This window comes from Dermacentor variabilis, chromosome 10 (genome assembly GCF_050947875.1).
Source record: "Dermacentor variabilis isolate Ectoservices chromosome 10, ASM5094787v1, whole genome shotgun sequence".
Classification (NCBI taxonomy): domain Eukaryota; kingdom Metazoa; phylum Arthropoda; class Arachnida; order Ixodida; family Ixodidae; genus Dermacentor; species Dermacentor variabilis.
In genome coordinates, this window is record NC_134577.1 from 60,712,338 (window position 1) to 60,739,140 (window position 26,803).

Genomic DNA, 26,803 nt, shown 5'->3' on the forward strand with positions numbered 1-26,803 from the left:
AAACAAGCAAGGCAACGAATATTCATTACACCATATATCATTATATATCATATATATCTTATATCATTACGCAACCGACTCTACGCCAAGGAAACAGTACAAAACCTGATCGCAACACCGATTTAAACGGTATCGGCAACGTAGCTAGGACGAATCTTCATGAAAATCCTGGCAGCCACCGTCAGGTCATCGAAATCACTCTAACAATTCTTCGGGCGAAAACCCTGCTTGCTACTCATACGCAACTTACTGACTGGCACCAATTTCGATTAGACCTGGAGAAGACTAACGAACAAGCCAGACCTGCAATCGTGGGGCAAAAATATTAGCGAAATGAAAAAAAAAACAACCAATACAGTAAAAAAAATATATTGCGCGCATCCGAGAACACCTGTACATAGATTGTCGTCTGCTTAGTCTATGGCGTAAACAACCCAGTCCAGTGGAAACTTCAGCGCAAGCTTTATTAAGCAAATAACATTAGAAGCACAAGTCTATACGCGCGAAGACTTTCCACCGAAAACTGGTTAGAGACATACTGCGAGACTGTAGAATATCTCAAGACCATTTTTGGGCCAAGGAAAACCACAGCAGACCATGGACACAATAACGATGCACGCTGGCCAGACACGCAAATAGACGGCTGATGAAATTTCTCAGACCTTGTATTCACTTGACCGAAATGTAAAAGAACTTCCTTATTACTGTCCTGAATCACTCGAAGAGAGCACAAGCGGCATAAACAGCTAGTTTACTTTAACTGAGCTATAATGCGGCACTGTGGTCGCTGAAAATAAATACACTGCCAGGTAAATATGGCAATACGTAGACCACACTTCGTAACCTACCCTCTTCTCAGTTTGAGCAACTTTTCGAACACGTGAAAACCTACATTAATAATGCCTATCTCAAAACCCGGCATGCCAGCCAATTGCACCGCTGGCCTCCGTTCTGTATCTTTAACACCTTGCATAGGCAAACTGGAGGAGCACATCGCCTTTAAAAACCTCAACTGGCACTTTGAAAAAGAGAAGCACTTTCCCTTAGGGAATAACGGGCTTTAATTCACATATTAGCAGTCAGGATACCATGCACCGTATCTAAGAAGATGCGTATCGAAATTATAGTATCGTAGGCAAACTCGAGTATCGCAGGCGTAGATATGCGCAAGGAGTTGGGCCACGTAAACCACTCAACTATACTCAAGAGCCTCCTGAGCCTACTAACGGGCGCCCGCCTCTATAATTACACTAAAGATTACGTGACCAGCTATTCTATACAAATTCTACCCAATGCAGAGTTTCCAGCATCATATCCACTAAGTAGGGGCGTCCCACAAGGCTATAGCACTACTCGATCTACAGGTCATGCTCTCTTCCATCAAACTACTCGAACCCAATACTCATGCGGACGATATTACGATGTGATTTTTCAAGGCATCCCTAGGACAACAAGAACACGCCATTCAGTTAGGCTTAGATACCAGTAACGAATACGCTGCTTGTATTGTGATTAGGAGTACTGAGACCAAATCCGGGTACATGGTAGCAACTAATTGAGTAGGCCGTCGAGCGTGAAAGCAGCGCCAAAAGAATTCATTTCCGTATTGAGCACACCCTGATACCACACCGATCAAACCAAAAATAGTAGGCTTCCTCCCCCAAGATAACGGTAAAGCCGAAGTATGAATGGAAGAAGCAATCCGACAACTAAGTCAGATTTACCACAGGCTCTGTAGAGTGACGCGTAAACGCAAAAAGTTTGGAAAAGCAGGAACTTGGAATGAATACTGAAGCGGTTGTCTACCACCTTCGTCCTATACCAGATTTTATGTCAATCTCTCACCAACACCCAGCACCAAAAATTAGAAACGGCATTCCGTAAATGCACTTGATTAGCAAAAAAAAAAAAACACTCGAGTAGCACATTACAGTTTGCGCACAAGCGCAAATTGAAAGCGTTCCAACATTCCCGCAAGGGCCGCACACTGCTCCAGCGTCAGAGGTGCCGCACCGATACGTTGTTCCCCTTTCGCACGGCCACTTTCACCACCACAGGACCCACTGCCCAGATTCACAGTCTTACCCGTACCGCAACGTGCGTGGCCACACAAACAGGCACCTCGCCATTCCCGCCTTTTAAACGAGTAAACGGAGAGAAAACATTACCAGACACTACGTAGTGTCGTTATGCTGATGCTATAGTCACTCATAGGGCTAACGTCTGACTGCTGTCTGACTGCTGCACTTAGCCCTGGCTACGAGCGTGTAATGGCGTCCACATAGGAGTCCCCGACCCATCCTATGCGGATTCACTTGGTATATTCTCGAAGCAGTCACCCGGCTTCATCACACGACTTGGAGAACCTATATTCGCAACCCCCATCGCCAAGATACATGCCGCATGTTTCGCGACAACCGGTTATTCGGGCATAAACCGGGTGTTGGAACGAAATTTGAGCCAAACTTTGAAAATATGCAAATGCCGCATAGCTTTACAGGAACAAGGTAATGTTGTTTTCCATCGCTTTAAAATACACCAATATTTTTGTGCCTAATTACATAATTAGTCTTAATTATTTAAACAACTTCTCAAATATTGGTGGAGTTCCCCTCCACTAAGGAATGGACGGGAACTGCCGAGATCATGAACACATTCGCGCAGCTAGCTTTCTGTGTCATCTGCTCCTATGGTAGTTCAAATTAAACTCCACGGAACAAAGAAAGTCTTTGTCACAATTAAGGAGCGCACCTAACTACTAAATGTGACTTCGCACCAATGCCGCCGCCCTTATCATTCGTCTTGCTAACCTCTCGCTAGAAGACTGCGCTGTTCTCCGCAGACTATACAACCAAAACCAATGGTGACTGCTTTATTTTTGCCGCTACATTCAGGGCCTTCGCGGACGCCCAGAATGCCTGAACTGCACAGGATATCCATCCCTACAACAGTGCATATGACAAAATCCTCGCATTCAACTCAAGTGCCAGTCGGAGTCCAGCCACGAACATGGAAGGACTGGCTCATTCTACTGCACCATGCAACTAACATTCCCCCGCCGGTGCTTATTCAACACGTCGGAGACGCGCTGGTCTGGGGCTGATCCGAGTGCCGAACGTTGGCGTAATAATAAAAGCTATATATATATATATATATATATATATATATATATATATATATATATATATATATATATATATATATATATATATATATATCATTATGTGCGTTAAGAAAAAGTTTATTACCGCATTGGGACGGTTGAAATCCAGTAACAGTACAATGCACTGTACAGTATAGTGCACGACCTGGAAGATGTAAGTCTGAAGCTACGGCAATTCCACAACAATCACAAATCAATAGTCAAGTTTCAGTTACGTAGGCTCACATAGTAAATAACATTGATAAAACAACACGTACAATGATGCGTCGCCGAATGCGCAGACATGTAGAGTGAACGTGCGACAGATGGGGATCGCGATTGTGCAACTGGACGCTTTAGTGACAAACACAGAAATAAGTCACGATTACGAACATCTAATGCATATATTATGCTCGCAACGAGCGAACGTTGGCTTCGTAAATCCACCGAGGTACGAAAGTGCCACCCGGATACTATCCAAAGCTCCTAGCGTGTCGTCCTGGTCGAACGTGTAGATTACACGGAAATTTTTGGGGGCGAACCTTCCAGAAAATTGCGCAATGCAAGCAGAAGCGCGACGGGTTTCGGCTGCCAAACTCGTATTTCCCACTTCACGCCTACGATTCTCCAACGCATACCACGTAACAACAACAAAAAACAAAAAAAGCAAATTTGGATAGCATCCGCTGGATACCGACAGGAAGTTGCACGAGGAACGCCAGTGTGTACACAGGCCGCCCCCGCCATGGCAGTGGGCGTCCAGGCGAGCTTATGAAGTGTTTGGACTTGGGTTCAACGGCTCCTACCGCGATCCCGACGCTATCGCACCCTCTCGAGGCCGTTGAAGTTTTGCGCGTTATGCGGCTGAGAAGGAGCGCGCGAACCGGTGCGCACATGTGGCACAGGTGCTCTGGCTCGTTGCCTCCGAGATCCCACAGGCGCCCTCCAGGTGTGCCGGTGCGATCTCGGAGGTCACTTGTAGCTCATAAAGTTTTCCGCCCGCTGAAATCGCTACAGTAAGAATCTGGAGCTGCGAGCTTTCAGATTACACGGGAAGGATGGGCTGTTGATTATGTTGCTAAAGTTACTTATACAAAAGGTTCACTATATATATATATATATATATATATATATATATATATATATATATATATATATATATATATATATATCAGTCGCCCGGGAGGCGCGAGCTCGAGATTGCCTGAGCTGCTCTGGTTGAGACACGCTGCCTGCTGCTCTCTTGGACCGTATTCATATTAGATTCTGGTGGAGGTGCTACGGCTTTCCCCAACCTGTAATTGCGCACCCGAACTCTGCCATCCGTCATGCCTGACGACCCCAGCCCGACATCCCCACCGGTTACTCCAGCCATCGTATGGGCCGGTGCCCAGCGTCAGCGGGATCCTGATATCTTCAGCGGCACCGATGAGAAAGACGTTGAAGATTGGCTGGAATCGTATTAACGCGTCAGCAACACCAACAAATGGGACGATCCCCTAAAACTCGGCAACGCGATCTTCTATTTATCGGGCGTCGCCAAGCTGTGGTTCAAAAACCACGAAGCCGATCTACGCACGTGGGCTAGCTTCAAAACCGGCATCGCAGAAGTTTTCGGCCACCCTGGCGTGCGCAGACTTCGCGCTGAACAACGCCTCCGAAGCCGGTCCCAGAAAACTGGTGAAACGTTCACCAGCTATATATATATATATGTGTGTGTGTGTGTGTGTGTGTGTGTGTGTGTGTGTGTGTGTGTGTGTGTGTGTGTGTGTGTGTGTGTGTGTGTGTGTGTGTGTGTGTGTGTGTGTGTGTGTGTGTGTGTGTGTGAAATGAAAAATGAATCTGTTTCCGCTTCCCCAATTCCATAAGACAGTAATACACTAAATACATTAATAATAATAACTAACAATAACAACTCAACTATTAACCTAAATTTACATTCTAACTTTAAAAGGGAAAGCACGTGGCACGCGTATCCTTGAAATGCGGAGGGTTGCATACAGACGAACAAACTTTGTTCATCAGACGCTACATTACCTTCTGCCCCATTACTTGAATCGCTGTTTGCCGTTGCGAAGTGCGGTCGCGTTGCCTCCGTTTGTGTACAGCGCACGCGTAGCTGCCCGCGGTAGAGTGCAGCCGGTTAAACACGACGCGAGAAAACTAACAAACAAAAATCCCGAACTACTGGTTAAGCGAAACGCGAGAAAGAACCTGTTGTCTCTCGCAGTGAGGCGTACGCGCGGTGCAACTTTTATGAGCCTGGATAACACAGCTTCAGAACAAAAAAAAGAAAGAAAGAAAGAAAGAAAGAAAGAAAGAAAGAAAGAAAGAAAGAAAGAAAGAAAGAAAGAAAGAAAGAAAGAAAGGAAGACTTTGCTACAAGTGCGAAGCCGTCGGGCATGACCAGCGTCACACAACAACGGTCGTGAGGAAAAAAAAAAAGAAAGCCTTCGCTGTAAAATGACAGGCAGAGCACACTGCTTTCCATAGTAAACGGGAGGTGTGCTTACGTCTCAAGAACGTAGAGCAACATAGTGAACGTTAAGGGCTGACACTGGCATCTCTTGGAGGACCCCTCCTCGAAATTCTTTCGTGCTGTCATGCAACGCCGCCCAAAACAACCCCCGGCGCCGGAAATCATTCTGGATTTCGTCTGGAATATCTTTCTCACGCTAGAAATTTCGGCGCGAACATTGCGAACTCGGGCTCGATTTCGTGGCAACGTCCATGCACCGGGAGTCACATAACGCAATGAGCCCCATCCCGGCCATCGGAGCACAAAGTTTCAAGGGCGTTTTGATGGCGAGCGGGCTCGTCGCCGCCTTTCGCGGAGGCCGCGGAATCTACGGAGTGCATGGATTTCAATTCGGAAACTTTATGGGTACAAAGTTCTTATAAACTTTTGATGCGAAAGGTGCATTGACGTTTCCGAAGTCGTGCTTTAGAGTTTCAATTCCGGAACTTTGTGGGTTTAATGTTGTTATAAACATTTCATGCCAAAGGTGCATTGACTTTTGTAAAGTGTCGTACATCGGACCATACAACGAGACAAGCCAAAACAGCACACTATCAGAGACGTTGACAAGGCACGCAGCGAGGTCCTATGAGATGACGCATTGTGGTGGTTCATTGGTGCCATCGTGTCACAGAAAAGAACATCAACATTTTTTTTCACCTGCGCCAAAGCAACCATGTCAAGACACTAAAGCCAGAAAATGTAACTACGTTCTTATTTATTTTCTCTACTTTGACTTTTATTCGCGAGGACCACATTGAGCCTGTTCAATTTCCTTGTTCTCGCTACCCGCGAGCTGCCAGAGCCAGCCAGAGCGCATGCGTTTTTCTCGTGTTGCCCCGACCACCGCGCGGCGCGCTTCGTCCGCCTTCGTTTTTCGCTAGACGAGTGGATTTTTGCCTGGCAGAGTTTAGGACGCTTTCTGGGTAGCGGACGAGTGAAAGAAACAATGGTCGCTCGCCACCATCACTGCACCGTGGAGACTCGACAGATTGCAACGCGTTCGCTTGATGACATCACCTTCACTTCGATGTAATCGCAACCTGTCCGGAAAGTCTTTTGTCTCGCGGGTGTAGGATACCAAGCACTATGCGTATGGTTCACCAAGCGTCTCACGTTTTATTCGATATTCCTTCGGTAGCCACATTATAGGTGCCCAAAGTAGCCATTCGATTGTGGCCAGCGTACTTTCCTTTGCACTTTTTCGGTGCCCCCGCCCCACAGAAGAAAAAAAAGAAGACATTGTTGCGGCGCAGCGAATTGTCGCATGGTGAAAGTTCTATTTTGTTACTTCTCTTGCGGAAAGTAATCGGCCGCGAGACTCTTCAGTTGCCGGATTCTCTTATATTATTGCGATAACAAATACGTGGACACTCCAGGCTCATTCCTGCAGTCGCCGTCATATTCCGCATAAAGTCTAAGGGCGATAACATCGTCCCCGCGCAATCCATCATGTATGTGCGAGTAAAAGCGCAATGGAGGGATGGGTGAGCCGACGATGGTGGGTCAGTCTTGTGCGCGCAAGGGAGAAAAGCGGGGAGGAAGCTCGCCGCCTTCCATTGCGTGCGGTGCATTGGGAGGAGTGGAGGCAGGAGGGCCTTAGGATTCTGGGATCGGTGAATCTGTGATTGCCCAACATGTTTATTTGCCTTGTTTGACACATTATGTACAGTGACTTTTGCTTAGATACGTAGATTTATTAGATACTTATATTCAAATATCTTGTTGTGAGGTTTTGTGTAAGCGCGCAGTGAACTTCGTTTCCAGTGGCACTTTTCTGCCTATTATCAAGCTGTATCTCCGCATTTGTACATTTCATTGTATCTTCGCATTTCTAATGTACATTTTGCATGACTCCTGCTTTATATAGATTCTGTCTGTTGCTAATATAATTTCGGCGCATTTACTCACAATACACGACCGGTAGCTACTCCTGCGCAATACGTTGGAACGAAGGACAGCGTCACTGAGCTTTTTGCCCGTCCGTTGCACATGCACAGAAATGTAAACAAGATTTTCAATTACTAAGTTTCGTTACAATATTTCTCCTCAGCTTTTTCATTTCATGTCCTTTACGTTTTTCATATCAGCGGCATGAACAGCTTGGCTGGTTTCGAACTGATATAGTTCTAAAGTTCGAGTGATATTATCTTATCAAATAGACAAAAAACATGGGAGCATGTATCAGTTATTCCTGGCACAATTTTTGTGACATACGAATATAGTCTTTTATGAAAAAAAATAGATGTTTTACATGTCTTGACATTGCGTAGCGCTCAAGAATTCGTTGACATCATCTTTGGTAATGCAGTTATTATTCATGTATTTGATCCCTCTACAAATTCTATAAGGAGGAGGCCGATCCCCCCCCCCCCCCGCGCCTCGAGCGAAATTTGTGGCTAGGCCACTGTACACAATAACTCAAAACCACAAAAAAACTGAGGTACGCTTACGGCGATTACCTTAAGGTGGCTGTACACTGGGCTTCGCAACTATGGCTGGTCTCGATTTCTTTGCGATCGGGAACGTTGACTCATGTGTCGAGCTACTGACATCAGTTGTACAAGGACGAATGAAAAAATACATACCGTGATGTCATCCGAGGAAGACTAGATTCCCTTGCTGGTTTACTTGCGATTTGAAACGATACTTGAAGACAAAAGGAGCGGTATCACGAAATGCACGTAAAATCAGAAAGTGAGTATTGGCACAAAAGCTATTCATTATGTAAACAAAACGTGAGAGAAACCTATTGCCACACAATGAACATGAATACTATGAACTTCTTGAAGAGAACTTCAAGGGAGAACCAAGCTTTCTTGGTCCTTTTGTGCGGAAGCAAAGATAAGGTTTGTGCTGCTGTGTTGAATATTCGTGATAGTATCTGTTTAAAACCGCAAGATGTATGCCAAGCTTTCGCTGAACACTTTAGCTGTTGCTTTGTGTGCCCCTGACAGCACAACCCCTGTTATCACCTTTTATGACAGCACTTACTGCCTATTGTATGAAAGTGCCAATGAACACAATGTATTTTCGGCGATTCAGAAGCTTAAGCGGAAACTTTCAACAGCACTCGATGAAGCTCCCAGCTTCATAATCAAGGGATGCGCTGAAATTTTAGTCCTGCTTGAACACATTTTATTCAACTTTGCACACTGGTGTTATTCCTTGCCGTTGGAAGCTGTCAGTAGCTGTTCTTGTATTTAAACCTGGCACCTGCTTGTGGTGTGATTTTGAACCAGTGTCACTCATTCGTGGTTTTGCAAAAGTTTTTTTTATTGGTAATGTACGAACGCACGAGTTCATATTTCAAACAAAAGATTTCATCTTTGCAACACGGTTCTTTAAAGGTACGATTCGTTGAATCGAATTGATGCCCCTTTCTTGTACTGCAGTGAGCCTCCACATGTTTAATCGGGGTCAGGTGGACACGATCTACTTTGACATGACTAAAGCTTTCAACACGGTTTCCGAAAAAACACGGACTTTGTCCCACGTACTGCAAATGGCTCAAAAGCAACCTAGGCAGGCGCCGTCTTTCGGCGAGATTTGCTGGCTGTGCGTCCGACGAAATCATATCATCATCGTGAGTGCCACGAGGCTCCAACCTCGGGCAGTTGTTGTCTCTAGTACTAATTTACCAATGATTTGAAGCTAGATGTCTTGAACTCTAAGGGGTTTTTTTGCAGATTATTTAAAATTATTCCGCAAGATTCAGAACTTAGAATAAGACTGGCCGTCGCTTGCGAACTGACATTGGCAACATCGAGAAATGGTGCTTGATGAAACAGGCCTAAATCGACCGTTAAGAAAACTTCTGTTTTGTCTCTTACTAGAAAACACAACGCAGTTATGTGTAACCGTACGCTTCCTGGGGGACAAATATCTCGCGCTGCCCACGTAGGAGACCTTGGCGTTATTGTTGACTTCGAGGCTTGATTTCCGGATGCATCAATCTTCGATCGCTGTGCGCGCACTGAGTCATATTGGTTATTATTCCTAGGTTACGTTAACGAGAAAATTTCGTCGATGCGAATGTCTGCGCACACTTTACTGTGCTCTCGTGAGACCACTTCTCGAGTTTGCGTCAGTAGCCTGCAACAGCGTCTCCGTTCGCTATTTCAATCGAATCGAGAATGCTCAGCGCAAGTTCGTACGCGTCCTTTATTATAGGTACATTTGCCCCATCGTTTCTTTAACTAATATATGATTGTCTCCTAACAGACCTCAGTATGTCTACACTTCACAACAGGCCCACTTAGTGGGCACGTGACCCACTTCCACGTGCACGTGCTCGTGTATGTCTACTCTTCATGTCAGGCCCACGTGAGTGGTAAGAATAAGAACTTATGCTGCTTCACCCACAAACGCGCAGGGCATCTGCACTTCACCACTCAAAGAGAACCGAGCCAGCTCGAGTCCGCTAACAGCTTGATGACTTTTCTCTGCTAGTGTAAATGCAAGACTGATTCAAAAATAAAAGCTAGTCGTTTCAAGCTCAACTCCTTACTTTCCTTGAGCACTGATGTCAGGATCACCCATCAAACTTGACAAGGCGTTCACGTATCATCCCGAAACTAGTGACAGAAAGACAGACCTTAAATGTAAAATTGCCATCCACCCTAACGTAGCTGACGTTACAAGGGAAGTTATTGATGTGGTGCTTATCTGTGCAGGAACAATTCGTCCTGCTCTTTTATTTGAACGCGGTACCAGGGCCTTTCCGGGGCGGTCGCTCGAGCAGGTGGCAGCTTCGTGCAACATTCGGGTAAACAACGCTTTTACCTTTCATTGGTACTTCATCCACCGTGCGGGATTCTGCAGAACTTATTTGCCATATTCTTTGTCCCTGTGCTTCGCGTTGCTAGCCTCCTGGTTAGCTCAGATGGTAGAGCGACCGCCCCAGAAAGGCGTTGTTCCTGGCCTCGAATCCATCCATCGGACCAAGATGAATTTTACAGCGAAGCTGTTGAGGGCTAGCTCCCCCAGGATCGTGTCCGTGTGTAGACACAAAACTCCCCATACGTGGGCCGATCTCGAAGATAGTGCAATACCGGGCCGACCTGGGGCGGGGGTGAAGTAGGCGGTAAGCACTTCCCATACGTGGGCCGATCCCGAAGGTAGTTAAGACAGCCGGCCGACCCGCGGCGGAGGTGCGCAGTTCGCCATTAAGGAGCGCACATAAACAGCTTCGCTGGTCATCATCCTTCAAAGAGTGGAAAGGCGCTGAGTTTTCCCTAACTGTGAAGCCTGATTTGAGAAACCCGAACTGGTTTTCCTTTGTAGCTTAGTGTTGCATTCGAATGGATCACAAATTTACCTTTCATGAATACTTGCTGCACCTTGCGGGATTCCGCAGAACTGATTTGCCAAAGAGAGACCTGTGTGGTGAAATAACAAAGCCGTTTTAAACATGCAGAACCACGTCACGTCAAAACTTTATGCGATCCTATAGGCTGGCTCATCTTTACAAATTTTGTTTGGGGCGGACCAACGAGCATTTTATTCTTAGGTTGACACCGACCACGGGTTACTACGAGGAGGACTAATTAGCGTTCGCTCGGCAATTCGTTCAAATATTTAAACGCCCTCGTCCGACTAGCCAAAGGACCGGGCACGTCGCCCGTGAAGTAGTGCTTAACCAGCCAATATCAGCTCATCCGGTTTCGCTCAACCAGCCAATCAGCGCGCCGCGCCTGACGGCCGAGGCGATAGTATCGCCGAAAGCGATCTTCACAGAACGCGTCCCCTGGTGTAGATTACGCGGTAACATTGGCGGGGGCCTTCAAGACAGTCGTGCAACGCAGAGAAGCGACAACGGGCTTCGGAGCCAAGGCTGTCCTTCACCGCGATAGCTTCAATTCCCAAGCGCGTACAACGTAGGAGCAATAGAAGTACGGCAGAATTTCCTGGAGGTTGACACGAGCTCTATACAAGGAAAGCCGGTGCACACGCTGCCACCGTTTTCCCAGTGGGGGCGAGGGGAGGGGGAGGGTTACCCCAACGAAGTCGTCAAGTGTTTGGCGTGGGTCAACTGCGCCCTCCGCGAGCGTGACGTTATTGCAGCCACTCGACCAAAGTCGCTCGATCCAAACCCTCAACGCAGTTGAGCTTGTGGCTAATCCTTCCTTAGAGGTGAGCACTCGTTGATGCGTCTGTGCCACAGGTACTTCACTTCGTACAGAGTTCCCTTCTAAATTGACTAGAATGAGCTCTGGCGCTGCGGTCGTTCAAATATAATCAGAATGATAGGTTTCGCATGCAAGCAGACGAGGTCAAGTCCAAGAGTGGGCTCTTCATTTCACTGCGAACGTTTAATATGAGCGTCGCATAAGCCGCTATGTTTAAAAAGAAATGTATATGCTTCCGCTTTCAAACTTCTATAAAAAAACAATAATTATGTGTTATAAAACAGGTATCCGTAACAGTAAGCATAACAAAAATTTCAATATACCTTTAAGCGTGGAAGCGTGTGACACGCATCTCTGGGAAATGTGGAGGCTTCCGCCTAAACAAACAAATTGTGCTTATCAGATGCTGTGTTGCCTTCTGCCCCGTACCATTTCAATTAAGCTCTACTGTTGTCAACTACTCTGCGTTTCGCTCCTTTTGTAGTGCATTCCTTTATCTCCCATGACTACTTGTGTATTCACTCCTGAATGTACAGATCTATTGCGACGGCAACCATACGAATACGCCCAGCGGACTACCACCGTCGCCATTGACGTGGCGCTTCATATAAAGACCAAGTGCGACAAGATCATGTTGCGCCCCGCACACCGTGGGTAGTGCGGGGGCGAGGGAAAGCGCGGAAGGGTGAGACGAGAAGGACGGTCGCTTGATGCATGCACTCTTCCCGCTAGCCCATTGCTGAGGATCACGTGATCAAGCGTACGCTATGAAACTGGAGCGGGGGGAGGAAGAGGGCAGGTGAGCGCGAATGGCTGTCCGTGCGGCTGAGAGCATACGCGTCACACGCGCCGTATCTTAGAGGTAATTTGCGGTGGTTGCAAAGCTTCACGACGCACCAAACTGGCCGGCGGCGTCATCCGTGCTATGCTCCCTCGTGCCTAGTGTTGAAGGCCACGTAATATCAAAGTTTCCGAGACGCAGCGAAGCGAGAGGCTGCATGAAGGAGTTCGCTTCCTACTGCCGTCGCTCTTCATCACGCCAGCGTTGTTGGCAGCGAGTGTTCGTGGCCATCCAGTACGTTTGCCGTTGCGTAGGGAACACCACGCTTGCCCGTTTGATTAGCAAACGTACGCTCATCACACCAACTTATACGGCCGATCAAAAGACACGTTACTTCGGTTATGTTTCTATTACCTTTGAGTCGCTATCAATGATTACATTACTTTGTTACCATGCTTTTAATGCTGAATACTTTTTGTTCAGTATGGTTCACTGCCAAAGTCACACGCCACTCGAAGCTGGAAGAATGACATTCCGTACCGCTCATAATTACCATCCTGTCTGAACCGCCACACTTGCAGTTCGCACATACGCCAGAGTGTCCGTCTAGTAGTTTTTGTAAATAAAACACTCTAACGCCTCTGTGCAATACAACCGACCTCTCGATATGGCTTCCATACATTATGAAAAGGCATTTGATTCAGTAGAGATACCACCAGTCATGAAAACGTTCCGCAATCAAAAGAGTACAGGAAGCATACCTGAATATCTTGGCAAATATCTGCAAACACTCCACAGCTATATCTTAAGTTTGCACAAGAAAAGTGGGAAAATGCCTATCAGGAAACGAGGCAGGCCAGGAGACACAATCTCTCCAATTCTGTTCACAGAACGTATAGGAATAATGTTCGAGCTATTAGATTGGAAAGTCTTAGCAGTGAGGATCAACGGTGAATAGACAGATTTAGAATAGTGTTTGCAACCAAACGTAAACGCATCACGTACGTAAAGAAACAGCATCGTCCTCACTGCGCATGCTCCGAGCGTTATTGGGTTCCTGTGGCTTACGTGGCCTATTATAAAGTACGTTATTTGGCGAGTTTAACGTTTGTAATTTTTACGGGCGCCAAGAAATAGCGTTGTCGAACATGGCAGCACCAATGGCCCTCGCTTCAGCGTGAATTCTCGTGCTGGCTACGCTCTAACTCGCGTTGATCACCAGTAACTATTGTAATGAGCTTTCGTTTTCTCTAAACTCACCTAAAAGGTTAGTTATGAGCGCATAGCGCGTCCATTTTCTGAGACCGTTCGGAGATTCAGGCGCCCGTAGGCCTAACGAAACGCGTCAGCATAGCAACAGCAGGATGATTTCTAATTAATCGTCTTGGCTTGGACACGTTTGGCACGAGGCACCAGACGACGCCCTGTTTTATTACGTCTTCTTTGTGTTTGCGTTTCCGTACGGTAAACGAAAAGATTTCAAAGGACGCGCACCGTAACGTCCCACAAGGGTGCTTACGCTTGACGTACGTAAGGCGAAAAACACTATTCTAAAGCCGTGTAATATCTCAACAACCTTAGGTTTGCAGATGACATGATCCCGTTAGGCAACACTCCAGTGCTGAATTGCAATAAATGGTTCAGAACTTGAGCCGGGAAAGTGTAAGAGTAGAGGTCGAGATTAATACGCAGAAGACAAAGGCTATTGTTTAACAGGCTGGCAAGGAAACAAGAACTTGTGATCGAGAGTCAGTCTCTCGGGGTCAGTTACTCATAGTGAACGTCGATCATGAGACGGAAATTTGCAGAAGAATAATAAAAAAATGGGTTGTGACGCACATGGCAGAGCATTGCGAAATCCTAACTGGAAGCTTACCACTGTCGTTGAAAAGAAAAGTGTTCAATCATTGCATTCTACCGGTGCTAAGATATAGGGCAGAAACTTGGAGGCTAACAAAGAAGCTCGAGAACAAGTTAAGGACCGCGCAAAGCGCGATGGAACGAAAAAATGTTTGGCGAAACGTTGATACAGGGAAAGAGCAGTATGGATACGAGAGGAAACGGGGGTAGCCGGTATACTAGTTGGCGTCAGGAGAAAGAAATGCAGCTGGGCAGGCGATGTAATGCGTAGGCGAGATAACATGTGGGACCACCTGGGGTTCTTTAACGTGCACCTAAATCTAAGTGCACGGGTGTTTTCTTTCTCTTTTGCATTTCACCCCCATTGAAATGCGGCTGTCGGGGCCGAGATTTGATCCCGAGATCGCGTGCTTAGCAACGCAGCACCATGGCCACTAAGCAACCACGGCAGGTCACATAACCGGTGGAACCGTTAGAGTTACAGAACGGGCGCCACAGGAAGGGAAGCGCCGTCGAGGACGGCCGAAAGTTAGGTGGGTGGGGACGAAATTAGAAAATTTGCAGGCGTAAGTTCAAATCAGCTAGCGCAAGGCAGGGGTAATTGGAGAATGCTGGGAGAGGCCTTCGTCCTGCAATGGACATAAATATAGGCTGATGATGATGCCCTCTGATTTATTTATTTATTTATTTATTTATTTATTTATTTATTTATTTATTTATTTATTTATTTATTTATTTATTTATTTATTGAAATGTACTGAAGCAACACACTGATCCTGAGAGAGGCCACAGTGGAATTTCGTTCGCCTGGGGTTCTTTATTGTACCCTTATGGCACGGCATACGCCAGCACTCTTGCGTGCCACCCACATGGGAATGCGGCCACCGAGGCCGGAAATCGAACCCTCGACCTCATAACTATAGTACTCAGCCCCAGAAGGCCACAGCCGCTGGGCCACCACCGACAAGTAAGTGTGGGCTCTTTGGGCTTCCGTTTTGCTGGTCAAGTTCATCCCACAACTTGCAATTACTCGACGGTTTCGATTATACCACAAATCGACATCTACGGCTGCGGAACTTGCGGGAATACGGGAGGCTGTACGTTTTATGCGAACGCAGACACCTCATAAATGGACGGTATTGTGCGATGCCAGATCAGCGCTACAGGCGCTAAAATGCTTTTTAAAGGAAGTACCATACTACCTGCTCGTGCTGGAAATCGTCGAACTTTATCACAGTGCCGAATTAAGTGGCCACGTCATCACCTTTCAATGGGTGCCTAGCCATTGTGGTGTTTTTGGCAATGAACTCGCTGACAGTGAGGCAAGATCGGCCTCCTCTTCCTCTGACGAAGTACGGATTGCCTACTCGCGACCTGACACCAACTCCATGATCAAGGCACTCATGCACGACCTTGCAAATGCTTACAGACCCCACGATGACAACATTCACAGAATTCTACATATGAACGACCCAGACGGCGAATTCAGTTTGCCCCCGTAGCTTACACAGAGCAAAACATCATTGCTACACAGGATTCGGCTCGGCGTTGCTTTCACCCGTCGCTACGCGCACCTCATCGGCCAATCGAACAGCCCTGATTGTGAACACTGCCAGACGCCCGAAACACTGCAACACGTACTGTGCGACTGCCCAGCATATATGCTGGAGCGAGGGACGTTAGACAGTTCCCTAGCCAGCGTTGGCAGGCAACCACTGTCGGAGGAAGCTATCCTCGGCCCGTGGCCTGACACTGCAATTTCAATGCGTGCAACAAAAGTATTGTTGAAGTTTCTGCAGGACACCAAGCTCGACGAGCGGCTCTAACAAAACAACTATCTCATGTACATAAGCACTCACCACTTCTCTTATCATCGTCATCATCCATCCCAGTACTTTCACTCCCCTTCCTTCTTCCCCAGTGCAGAGTAGCAGACTAGAGCGCACTAGCTCAGGTCGACCTCTCTAGTCTTTCCTATTAATAAATTCTATTCTATCTATTACTCAATTTCTATGCTTCTGTCACCTCCCTTCTGAAGAGTAAGCAGGCGTTGTGCCCCTTCCGGTGGCAGTTGGCAGCCTGCTCCTCGCTTTCCCTTTGCTGTCAATTGCATATACATATCTTTTTTTCAAAACAAACGTTGTTGTTGTTGTTGTTGTTGTTGTTGTGGTTGTTGTTGTTGTTGTTGTTGTTGTTCTTGTTGTTGTTGTTGTTGTTGTTGTTTTGCGGAACCAATAAATCTCTTGCGCTGAATGTAGTCATATACAGCCGTATACATATCCCAGAAAAGCGTGGTTGTAAGTGGAGTCCACACTCGGGGGGAGTAAGTACGTAATTTATGAAATTACAAACGCAGGACATAATACAAATTAGGGAAAACACAGAAACACGTGTTAGCAAAGAAACACCTGTCGCACGCACACTGTCTTGCCCTCTTGACGACGACCGCTTTATTCAGCAGATCTGCTACCATATGCGTCACTCTTCGTTGCTTTGTTCGAATGGTTCCCATCCAGTTTCATCGCTAATACTGCACGAGGCGTCGACGTACTCTTAGACGGCTGGATCATTTCGGGACGCCGCATTTCATCTACTTTTTGCTTTGTGGCACTTCGTTCGACGACCGACGTTTGTGGCCGCCGCAGACATAAGCGTTGCTTGTCTTGAAGCGAGAAAAAAAAATAATCTAGTCCTATATCGAACTAAATTTTCTAACGGTCAGTTCCGGCAGTCGTAATATTTGCGCACGCCGTCGGAGCAAGTTGACACTACTGAACTTGGACGTAAACATATGGCTGGTTCATCGTTGTGCGTCGGAAGCAGTCCTGCGAAACATTTCCAAGTTCTGCGACGTTAGGGATTCGTTCAATCTTGGAGCAGTAAACTATTCCAATGGTGCGCGTTGAATATACGTATACCGTAAAGCCGTATATAGGAGACATGTGCCACAGGCGTCAAAATCTCGCGATAGAAGTTTATCGACTACAGGTAGGTGCCAACATGCAGACTAGTAAGGAAAAAAAAATGAAGGGAAGGAAGAGGGGGCTCTTCAACTCGCGACCGTCCCGCACCTAATCGAAGTCGTAAAAACCCGAGAGCGCCGTCCCATGTGGGTATGCGAGGGGAGCTCCAAAAAAGCGTCGAAGGCAGACGCTGTCAGAGGCTTTCTCGAGGGTATTCGAAGCGGGGAAGACGCGTATTTGTGGATAGAAAAAAATAAAAAAACAATGCTTCGTAGGCCTCCCATAACGCAATCCGGTCGCCCATCGATTGCGATTTGCATGGAGTGAAATTCGTTCCCCGCGAACGCCGGCCCTTCCCTTGCCGAACAGTTTTGATTTGAAATGAACCGGGAGCCAGGAATGGAAAACCATAGAAAATGCGGAAGACAGAACCAATTCCACCACTACGTGCTGGCTTATCGCTAGTGAGCGCCTTAGGGGTTTGCAAAGCGGTTGCCTTTCTTTCTTTCTTTCTTTCCTTCTTTCTTTCTTTCTTTCTTTCTTTCTTTCTTTCTTGAAAGTCAACGTTCCTGAACAACTGCGACATTCGAAGCTGAGCGGTTGCGCAGTTTTTCAATTCGGTACTGCAATAACTTAATTTGGTGCGCGACATCTCCGGCCCGTAGGTTTTACCGTACCAACTCGCCCAACTTTCTATCCATATGTTTCGCGTACGCTATATATGTATGCCGCCTATATATATATATATATATATATATATATATATATATATATATATATATATATATATATATATATATAGTGTTCCGTCTGGTCGGAAAGCCCTGCCGCGGTGACGTCAACGGGAATTGAACACGTGGTCCGAAGCGCGAAGGTCACCGAAAGAAATGTGCCGAGCACTCGGTGAACACGAGAAAGAACAATCTTGTTCTACCGCGAACTGTCCAGCTTCTCCCATTCTTAGCCTTACGGGAAAAACTCGGTACGTTTACACGCAGCCAACTTCCACCGTTGTGTACGACCCCGAATTATTTAGATCGCCTAGGGGATCTTTAACGCGAACCGACTGTAGCGATGTTCGGAACATGGGCGTTTTAACACTGATCACAGCCTCCACTCCTCAACCCCCTCCCACCGGTATGCGATCGACTTGACCGGGAGTCGAATGCGAAAAGCCGCGATCAGCAGCGTTATTGCGTTGCTATTAAACAATCGCGGAGAGTTGTCGATCACACTGAAATTAAAAATTTTAATTTTGCCTCAGTGCGAGCACACGGGGAATGCCAAGAAACGCTGTAGTTTGCGATATTATGTGGCATTTCGTGACATTTAGAGCACCGTGGGATCTGAAGTGATCTTGCTGACAAAGGACAAACGCGCCAGGAGCTGCAAAAGTCATGCTGCTCCGTTATGGCATTTTTCTCTTTTTTTTTTTTTTTGGACCGTGAGTGGCGCATATTATTCCTCACTTTTTCGCAACACATGAACGTAAACTTTCTAAGTGGTTAAGATTCCAAAAGTTCATGATTGATTGATTGATTGATTGATTGATTGATTGATTGATTGATTGATTGATCATTCGTTGACCTTACCGCCAAACTAAAGCAACGGAAGCTATATGATAGATAGATAGATAGATAGATAGATAGATAGATAGATAGATAGATAGATAGATAGATAGATAGATAGATAGATAGATAGATAGATAGATAGATAGATAGATAGATAGATAGATAGATTGTAACGCCCATTTACAACAACAAAAACCGCTATGAGTGACGCCACGATTGACTCCGAATTACTATTCACCACGTGGGGTTGTTTATTATTGTGACGAAGTGTAGTGACGCTCGCTATAGGCTATTTCCACGTGACTATGATAATGGCCCAGATGGTCAAAATCGCACCCGGCAATATTCGGCACACAAGCGTCTCTGCGTTTCGATTCCAATCGGCGACGCATATCATTCATAAATGGGTCATCGTCTTAGGACGGTGCTCCCGGTCATGTCGAGAACGGCATGGACCGTCCTCTTTTCTTTTTTCTTTTTTTTTTTGCCGCGGTCATCGTAAAGACGTCCCGCCTTCCCCCCGAACTGGTTAGCGCCAGTAGTAAGACAAGCGTTAACAAAGGAAATGAAGTTCCCTCGCTCAGGGCATTGGGAATCTGCGACGACATCTGGGCGTCTCGCGCGATCGCCGCGACACCTAATGCACGCTCGCGCACGTGGACACCGCGCCTGCAAACTGAATTATTCGTTCCTCGCGCCCAACAAGGATGCCGAATGGCCAAGGACAGTCGCTACGGCAACAAAACTAACATCGAATAGATTTCCAGGTAAAAAATGGCAGCGCCCATTAGCAAAGCGAATTGCAGGGAGAAAGCGCGAACCGAGTGGCATTCGAGGAATTGCAGGTGTATGACTAACACAAGCACTGATAAGCGAAAGCTGGGCGTTTGAGAGGCACTGCGTGTTTCGGCCGTGAGTAAATTTAGCCACGTTCGAAATGCTTCTCGTGGATGAAACTATAGGCGGTGCGTTCGAAACGCGTCTCCACTGTTGCGTGGGGATATTAGACGGATACTATGTGCGCGCGCTGTAGGACGCGGTGGTAGCTGACACCCCCCCCCCCCCCTCCCCTCCCCCAAAAAATGCTTCCTGTTTTTTTTCTTACTTTCCTTCCGCGTTTATTATGGGCCCACAAGACCCGTGGCTCGTGTTGACACACCGCAGAACCTGAAGAAAAAAATGTGTTAACCTAAATATCAATCAATCAATCAATAAATAAATATACCAATCAATCAATCAATCACTTTATTAGATATGTAAAAATATACGTTAGCGTAACACGTTAAAACGACAGCCAAGATGTTAGCGGAGAACTGCCTGTACATGAAAGAATTAATATATCAGGATAAATACATTACAGTTATTTCGCAGAAGACACATGAGAATACATGCACATAGTAGAGCTAATACAAAAATCCGCATAGCATTTTTTCCACAACCCACGCAAGAGCAAGAAAACGAGGAAAAAATATCCTTGGATTCCGTGTATACACTGCCTTCACGCCGCCAATACTCTAGTCGTCTTTTAATCTTTTACAGTTTTTTTTTTCTTACCGCAGATTCGTTAGCTTTTTTTTTCTTCGCCATCTCTAAAGCACAAAGGTCTCGGGAAATTCTAACTACACCCTCATTCGCCTCAGGATAGACACCGCGACACGCTAACAAGAAAGTGGATGCCACAGCCGCCCCTCGGATGAAGCAGCCGCTGCGCTTTCATGACGCTCTCCTGCAATTCCATCAACGAAAAAAAAGTTTCATTGCGACAGCAGTTAACAGTTCGAAACTGAATTTGACGACACTCCCGACCGTCCCGTTCATTCTTTCGGCATTGTGTCCCTGCGTCGTCATCGTCAGGCCATCCCCCTCATACTGAGATTAAACTACAGCTCACGGCGATTTAAAAAAAAAAAAGAGGGGGGCTACATCCAACGCACCATACTACGAATTTACGAACCAACACTTTATTATTATGACGGAGAGCGCGGCAATCCGATTATTCGCCTAACCTTCTGCGGAACACCCGTGCCGTAATACCACCCCTTCCCCCCCTTGCGTCAGTTTCCTTCCACGTGAGCTTACTAGGGAGCAGGAAGTACGTCTTCAGAGGCTTCGGGCTGAAGTGTGACTTGCTCTATTCGTCGCGTGGGCTTCGGGATCGACCAAAGTTGACTAAAGGACGCACCCAAAGAGCTCGTCTCCTGAGACAACGTCAGAGGCTCGACACTTACTGCACGTGCGCCCTGAGAGGCAGGCGAACAGGCTTAAGGTCTTAATATAGGCCGGACGTGCCGCAAGAATACTCTCGTTCGGTGACGAACAGTAAGTTTGTCGAGGCACTGCTGCAGTTAATGCGCGTGGCAGAGTTACAACTTCTTGCTTGATTCTTTTTTCCCCAATAAATTTGCGACAAATCCTACCCCCCCAAAAAAAATCAAAAGATGATTACGAAGCCGACAAGGTGCCTTCGTGATGAGCTAACAAGCGAAATGAGAGGTGGTCATGAATTACGCAAGTGCTTACGAAAAATATCAACAAAAAAGGGAATAGAACGAAGCACTTATAAGGACTCGGACTAATCACCCTGTTAGCTTCGACAGAATAAGTATTCGGCGACCTCGTTTTTTGCGTCATCTGGATTCGGAGAGCGAGCAGGTCATTACTTCCTCAAAGACACGTCAAGAGATGACAAACAGACCCTCAGCGATGTGCCGTTTAGGTTGCGTCACTCCACTGAATGTCATACGGTCGTGGGCCTGAAAGCTTGTGGTTTTTATGTGGCAGTTGCCCTCAATTAGCCTCGACACGTCGAACATCTGTCGTTGTCCTTTTTACCCGCGAGACAAAACCGGCGTCGTGTACGCGATTACGCAATCATGCTGCAAGCCCGACATCGTAAAATCGCTTAGTTTTCTTTCTCAAAAGAGCTTACGTCACGCACGGACAGTGAGAGTGAAATCGCTAAAGAAAAATAAACAATCCACTTTCTCGGCCGCGAGTGAAGAACTCCCTTGATCTTGATCGCCGCGGTCAACGGTCACTTCTTTTTAAAGTGGCAGATTGTTGTGGGCTCTTTCCCCTAGCCGTTTTTGATTGTCCGCAGGTTCCGCTTGGCATCCGCTGCTGGAATTTGTGAGTGCTTGGCCAGAACATTGTCGTGACAGAAATAAAAAAGAAAAAGCAGTCGCAGTGACCTGCTGCGATTCCGTCTCCGGACCTATACGCACTGCCAGCTGAAGGATGCTGCCTCTAAGCCACGCCTCCTTGAATGCGTTACGAGTGTCGAAGCGGAAAAAAGTGTGTGTGCGAAAATCCGGTCACGTATATCCGATCATTATATATATGTATATATATATATATATATATATATATATATATATATATATACGTTGTGTGTGTTTGTGTGTGTGTGTGTGTGTGTGTGTGTGTGTGTGTGTGTGTGTGTGTGTGTGTGTGTGTGTGTGTGTGTGTGTGTGTGTGCGCGCGCGCGCTAACTGGCGGTATCGGTGGTTTCCAAACATATGCTAGATATGAAACAGCTGATGTTCTCATATTCCGCATGGACTCCACGTTCCATACAGATAACAATACATACCGAAAATTTTAAAGTTATTCCTTGTGAATGTGTGAGAAATATGGGGAAAACAAACTTCGAGGGCATATGAACTGAACATTTAGTGTACTTAAAAGGAAGAGGTCCGGACACCGACGAAAATGGTTTAAAATTGTTATTTACGTTTCGGCTTCCCCACGGGAGCCTTGTTCGCAACGTAAATACCTATTTTAAACCATATTGGTCGGTGTCCGGACCCCTTCCTTTTAAGTATGCATCATCCCGACCAGACGGGCTTTTTTTCCGTCGTACTCTCGACTTCAACATTTCGTGTTCTGTTCTAACTGCTTAGTTTCGTACGTACTGCGCAGGCGCACACGCTACTTTTTTCGTTTTTGACGAATGAAAACTGTTGTTCTTATTGCGTCATCCCAAATGAGAGTTCCTGTTTGTGCGTGTACGGCTTCGATGATGTCCGACGCTTCAGTACGCGTGGTAACGCGCGACCAGTGCGATTCCGCGTCCCTACACTCTTAAGCAAAATTACACGCTTTTGCCACACAACAACCGTCATCTGTCTTGTCCGTATTTCCTTTCTTTAACGCGGCGAGCCCGGTACTTCCAAGTCACGAACGGCACGCGCGTTATCAGCATGACAGAGCATTGTCGACAGGAAAGTAGTCAGCACAGCGTTTTCAAGAAACGAAACGCAAGCAAGACAGATGACGATTATTATTCTGTGGCATATATGCACCTCAAAGGGTGTACATTTGTTTGAGAGTGTACGCACATTCAAGAGTGGACGCCTACGTTACATGAAAAAGCATGAACATTGCTGAGCACGCAGCAGTATATACACGCTAAACTGACAGGGATTTTTTTTTCAGGCTGCCCAATTTGCAAAGACCGCAGAGCCAATACTTCCACTGCAACCTCTGTGGGAGCACCTAGTGACCGCCACTTTCAGAAGGTTACTTCCAAACAAGCGTCCCAGCTGCTGGTAAGAGTGGGCCCACCCCCCTCCCCATGGTCGTTCTGAAAAAGTACGGTGGCCGTTTCTGGTGCAGCGCCTCATGAATGTGCTGGGCAAGGAGGCCTGAACCCACCAAACAATCGAGGCTCTAACTGGGGCCTTAGTTCCTGTAGGACTAATAAATGTAATTTCCTTCTCCTTACCTTCTGTCTGTTTCCGATTTCATTTTATTTCTCTTTCTTCTCCTTTTTTTCTTTTTTTCATCGATAGTGTCTGTTTGTGTACGCTAGAAGACTGTTTAATTCGCTTCCCATTTCTTACTATGTAGAAACTCCTATGTTACTCTAGTTTTGTCATGTTCTTTACTGCTATTGGAAATTACTGCTCCGATTGAGTTAGCGATCTGCTTATAAAGGCATGCCGGCACCATATTCTTCCGTTTATTTTTTTTTTTCTCCACGCTTTAAGCGGCGGTGCGGTACCTCTGATCCCCTGCAAAAATACTGACAAGCCTCACAGCGCCCTAAATAATTCAATATAAAAGCTTTTCTACACTGCCAAGTTCAGTTTCGTTTCTACTGCGTCATGGCATTGCGACATAGTATGTTGTCACTGAAAAGCAGGACATAACGAAGTTTCGACTCTCGCTTTTGTCATTCGCCATGCTGCTATACCGACCGCCACAGCGAATACCACCAGCATGCCAGACAACCGAGCTCAGCGACGTCGCAATGTTCGGCTTTCGCGTGACACCTACCGAAGAAGAATTACTGTATCAAAGAAGAAATGCCGCATTGTCACGTGCCGGCACGGTAGAGACGAAATTGACGTTAGTGATAGAAAAGCTATCGTATTAAATTATTTGCGGCTCTCCTGGGCTTGTCATCTTTTTCTTCTAAAGTTCAGAGGTCCAAGACCTTCATTTCACGAAATAAAGTGAATAGTCGAAAATATCGTGTCAGATGCCCCTTTAACAGCTGTAAGGACGTACACTTCATCTACTACAATCCCCTCATTTATGCAGTTTAAAGTTGTTGTAGAGAAGCCGGCGACACAATTATCCACAACATTTCCATTATCATTACAAATCAATGGAAAAAAAAAGATTATTTGCGAAAGTTGGAGATTATCCAGAAACGAAAATGAACAACTCACCAACCAATCCGCAGCGAAATTTCGATATTTTTGACCGCTACGGCTCGTGCGAAAATATTACTCAGCTTTCGTAAGAACATGTTTTTTTTTAAGTGAAAGCAGAATACGATATTTCCAGAATTGTTGTTCGAGCACATTATGGGCCGTGTCTCGAAGCATGGAAAGCACGCTCCAGCTTGCTATCACAGCGAATATAGGCGTCGTCTTGCAGCATATGGTTGAAGTTCGCGCGGTAGCAGACGCGTTTACACAGTCGTCGAGCACAGATTTGAATAATTTAAAGCCGTGCTTCGCCATTTTGCAATTTGCACACTATCCGCGTGTACTCGTTTCTGAATGTGCGTCGTCAATATCGACACTTTTGCATGAACGTCTTCGCTAATTGCGCCTTTCCTTTAGCGGACGACTTCTCGAAACACGTGCTATCGATACATACGGGATCCTTACTAAAGTAGATCCTCTGTTCCGCAGTGCACAGCTAATTAACGGTGCGACTTCAAGCTCGTTCGATTGTGACAGGGAACGTATATTACGCACGTACACCGCTCGCGTCTCGCAACCGTGCAAGTGTTCAGTGCAGTGACTCCGCAGCATCTCCTGCAAATCATCCCACGGCTGTCTGCCGCCTTGCGAGGCAGCGTACGGTCCGACGGTACGCAACAACAAAAGCCCGTAAGCTTCCGCTCATACGCATCTCTCCGGCATAAACATCGTAATTGCTAAGAGGCGCGTTCGCATATAGATGTCGCATGATCGAGCGTTGTCCCATCGGACAATACCAGCGGGGAATAACAAAAAAAAGAACCGCATGCGCACGACAAGGGGGCGAGGTCTCTCCAATAGGCACCAGCAGAATGATAAAAAAAGTCGGCAACTTGGTGCAGATTCCTAGATGCAAGTACATGCCTGGCTCAGCCAGATGTCCCCTACATTTTCTTCGCGTGTCTTCTTTTCTCAGCGTTACCTCGCGCTGCCCAGGCACAGCTACGAATGGGCACCAGCTTTCGCCGCACGGAAAACGGGGAGTGCACCGTAAAGATGCCACGACGCAGCCGAAGTCGTTCGCGATCGTCGGGTCACGTGAGAAGGCTGTCCGATTAAGTTAAAAACAAGTACGAAAGAGGACAGACGACTCACCATAGCGGCGTCGAGGCCACGAAGACGACGTCGTCGTCGGTTGCAGCGAAATCCGGCGGCAGAGACCGTAGAAGAGGCAGAGCAAAGCGGCCGTCACAGCGGCGGCGCCTGCGTCGATACAGCAGCATTGCCGCGCCCGCTTCTGCAGGCTCGCATCGTCTGCTTCCTCGCGGGACCGCCGAGCAGACGACGCGCGAGGGAAGAAGGGCTCGCGGATGCTCCCCCCTTTCCCCATTTTTTTATGTCTCTCCCCCACGTTCGGCGCGTTGCTCTACTCCGTATGTTCTGGAGAGAACGGGGGAAAAATGGGAGGCTCTCGTATACGGGAGGCGGTCGGAGGTGCTTCCTCTTTTTCCAAACATCCGAAGCTTCCCTCGCTTCGTACGTCCAGCGTCCCGGAGAAGAAAAATATGTACTCTCCACACTCCCTGTTCCTCCCGGTAACCCTCTTTTTCGAGGGAGGGGTGCAGACGACGCTCCGTGTGTTCTGCTGGCCGCCCGTCGCTTCCCGTTTTCAGGCCTGTCCCGTGAATTTGTTTCCTTGTTTCATGGACTCTCTCAACGGTTCCTCTTTCTGTCCCACTTGAGATGAATTGCCTAAAGCATACGATACCTCGCGTACACGTACTACAAAAAAAAAAGAAGCTCAGAAAAGGAAGAGCATTCAGCGGCGTAAAATCTGCAATTCCGAAGACCGAAGTCGTAGCTCAAGAACCAGTTGTTTCCGAGATTAAGAGATAATGTCAAAATAGCAAAGGCCGAGTGTTTTAATCCCAACGTCCGAAAGGCTCAACTACCGCCAGTAATACGACTCTCATTTCTTAATAAATTGTACTCTGTGCAGAATTGCGTTATATGGGAAATTAAGCTAGCGCCACGATGTTTCTTTTTTACTCGCGTTCACTTCTTAAATATAGATGCTGACTCCCTCACTCGGAAGTCCCCGATTCGAAAAATACGGTCACTTTCTACGTAAAGCTCCCAGCGCCGACTCGATTCTGGCATGCCATGTTTCCCGCAGG

General features: G+C 46.8%; 1 protein-coding gene across 2 annotated transcripts in view; it reads right to left on the reverse strand.

The window, feature by feature from the left end:
- The window catches only part of Ptp36E (protein tyrosine phosphatase 36E), a 258,657-nt gene that overhangs the window by 190,298 nt on the left and 41,556 nt on the right, over positions 1–26,803 (reverse strand). The window contains exon 1 of one of the 2 annotated variants that reach the window (XM_075672824.1): positions 25,782–25,899. The exons of the other annotated variant lie outside the window; for it this stretch is intronic. The gene's annotated coding sequence lies outside the window, so the exon portion shown is untranslated. Of the gene's footprint in view, positions 1–25,781; positions 25,900–26,803 lie in introns of those variants that run through there. 2 annotated transcript variants of the gene reach the window in all.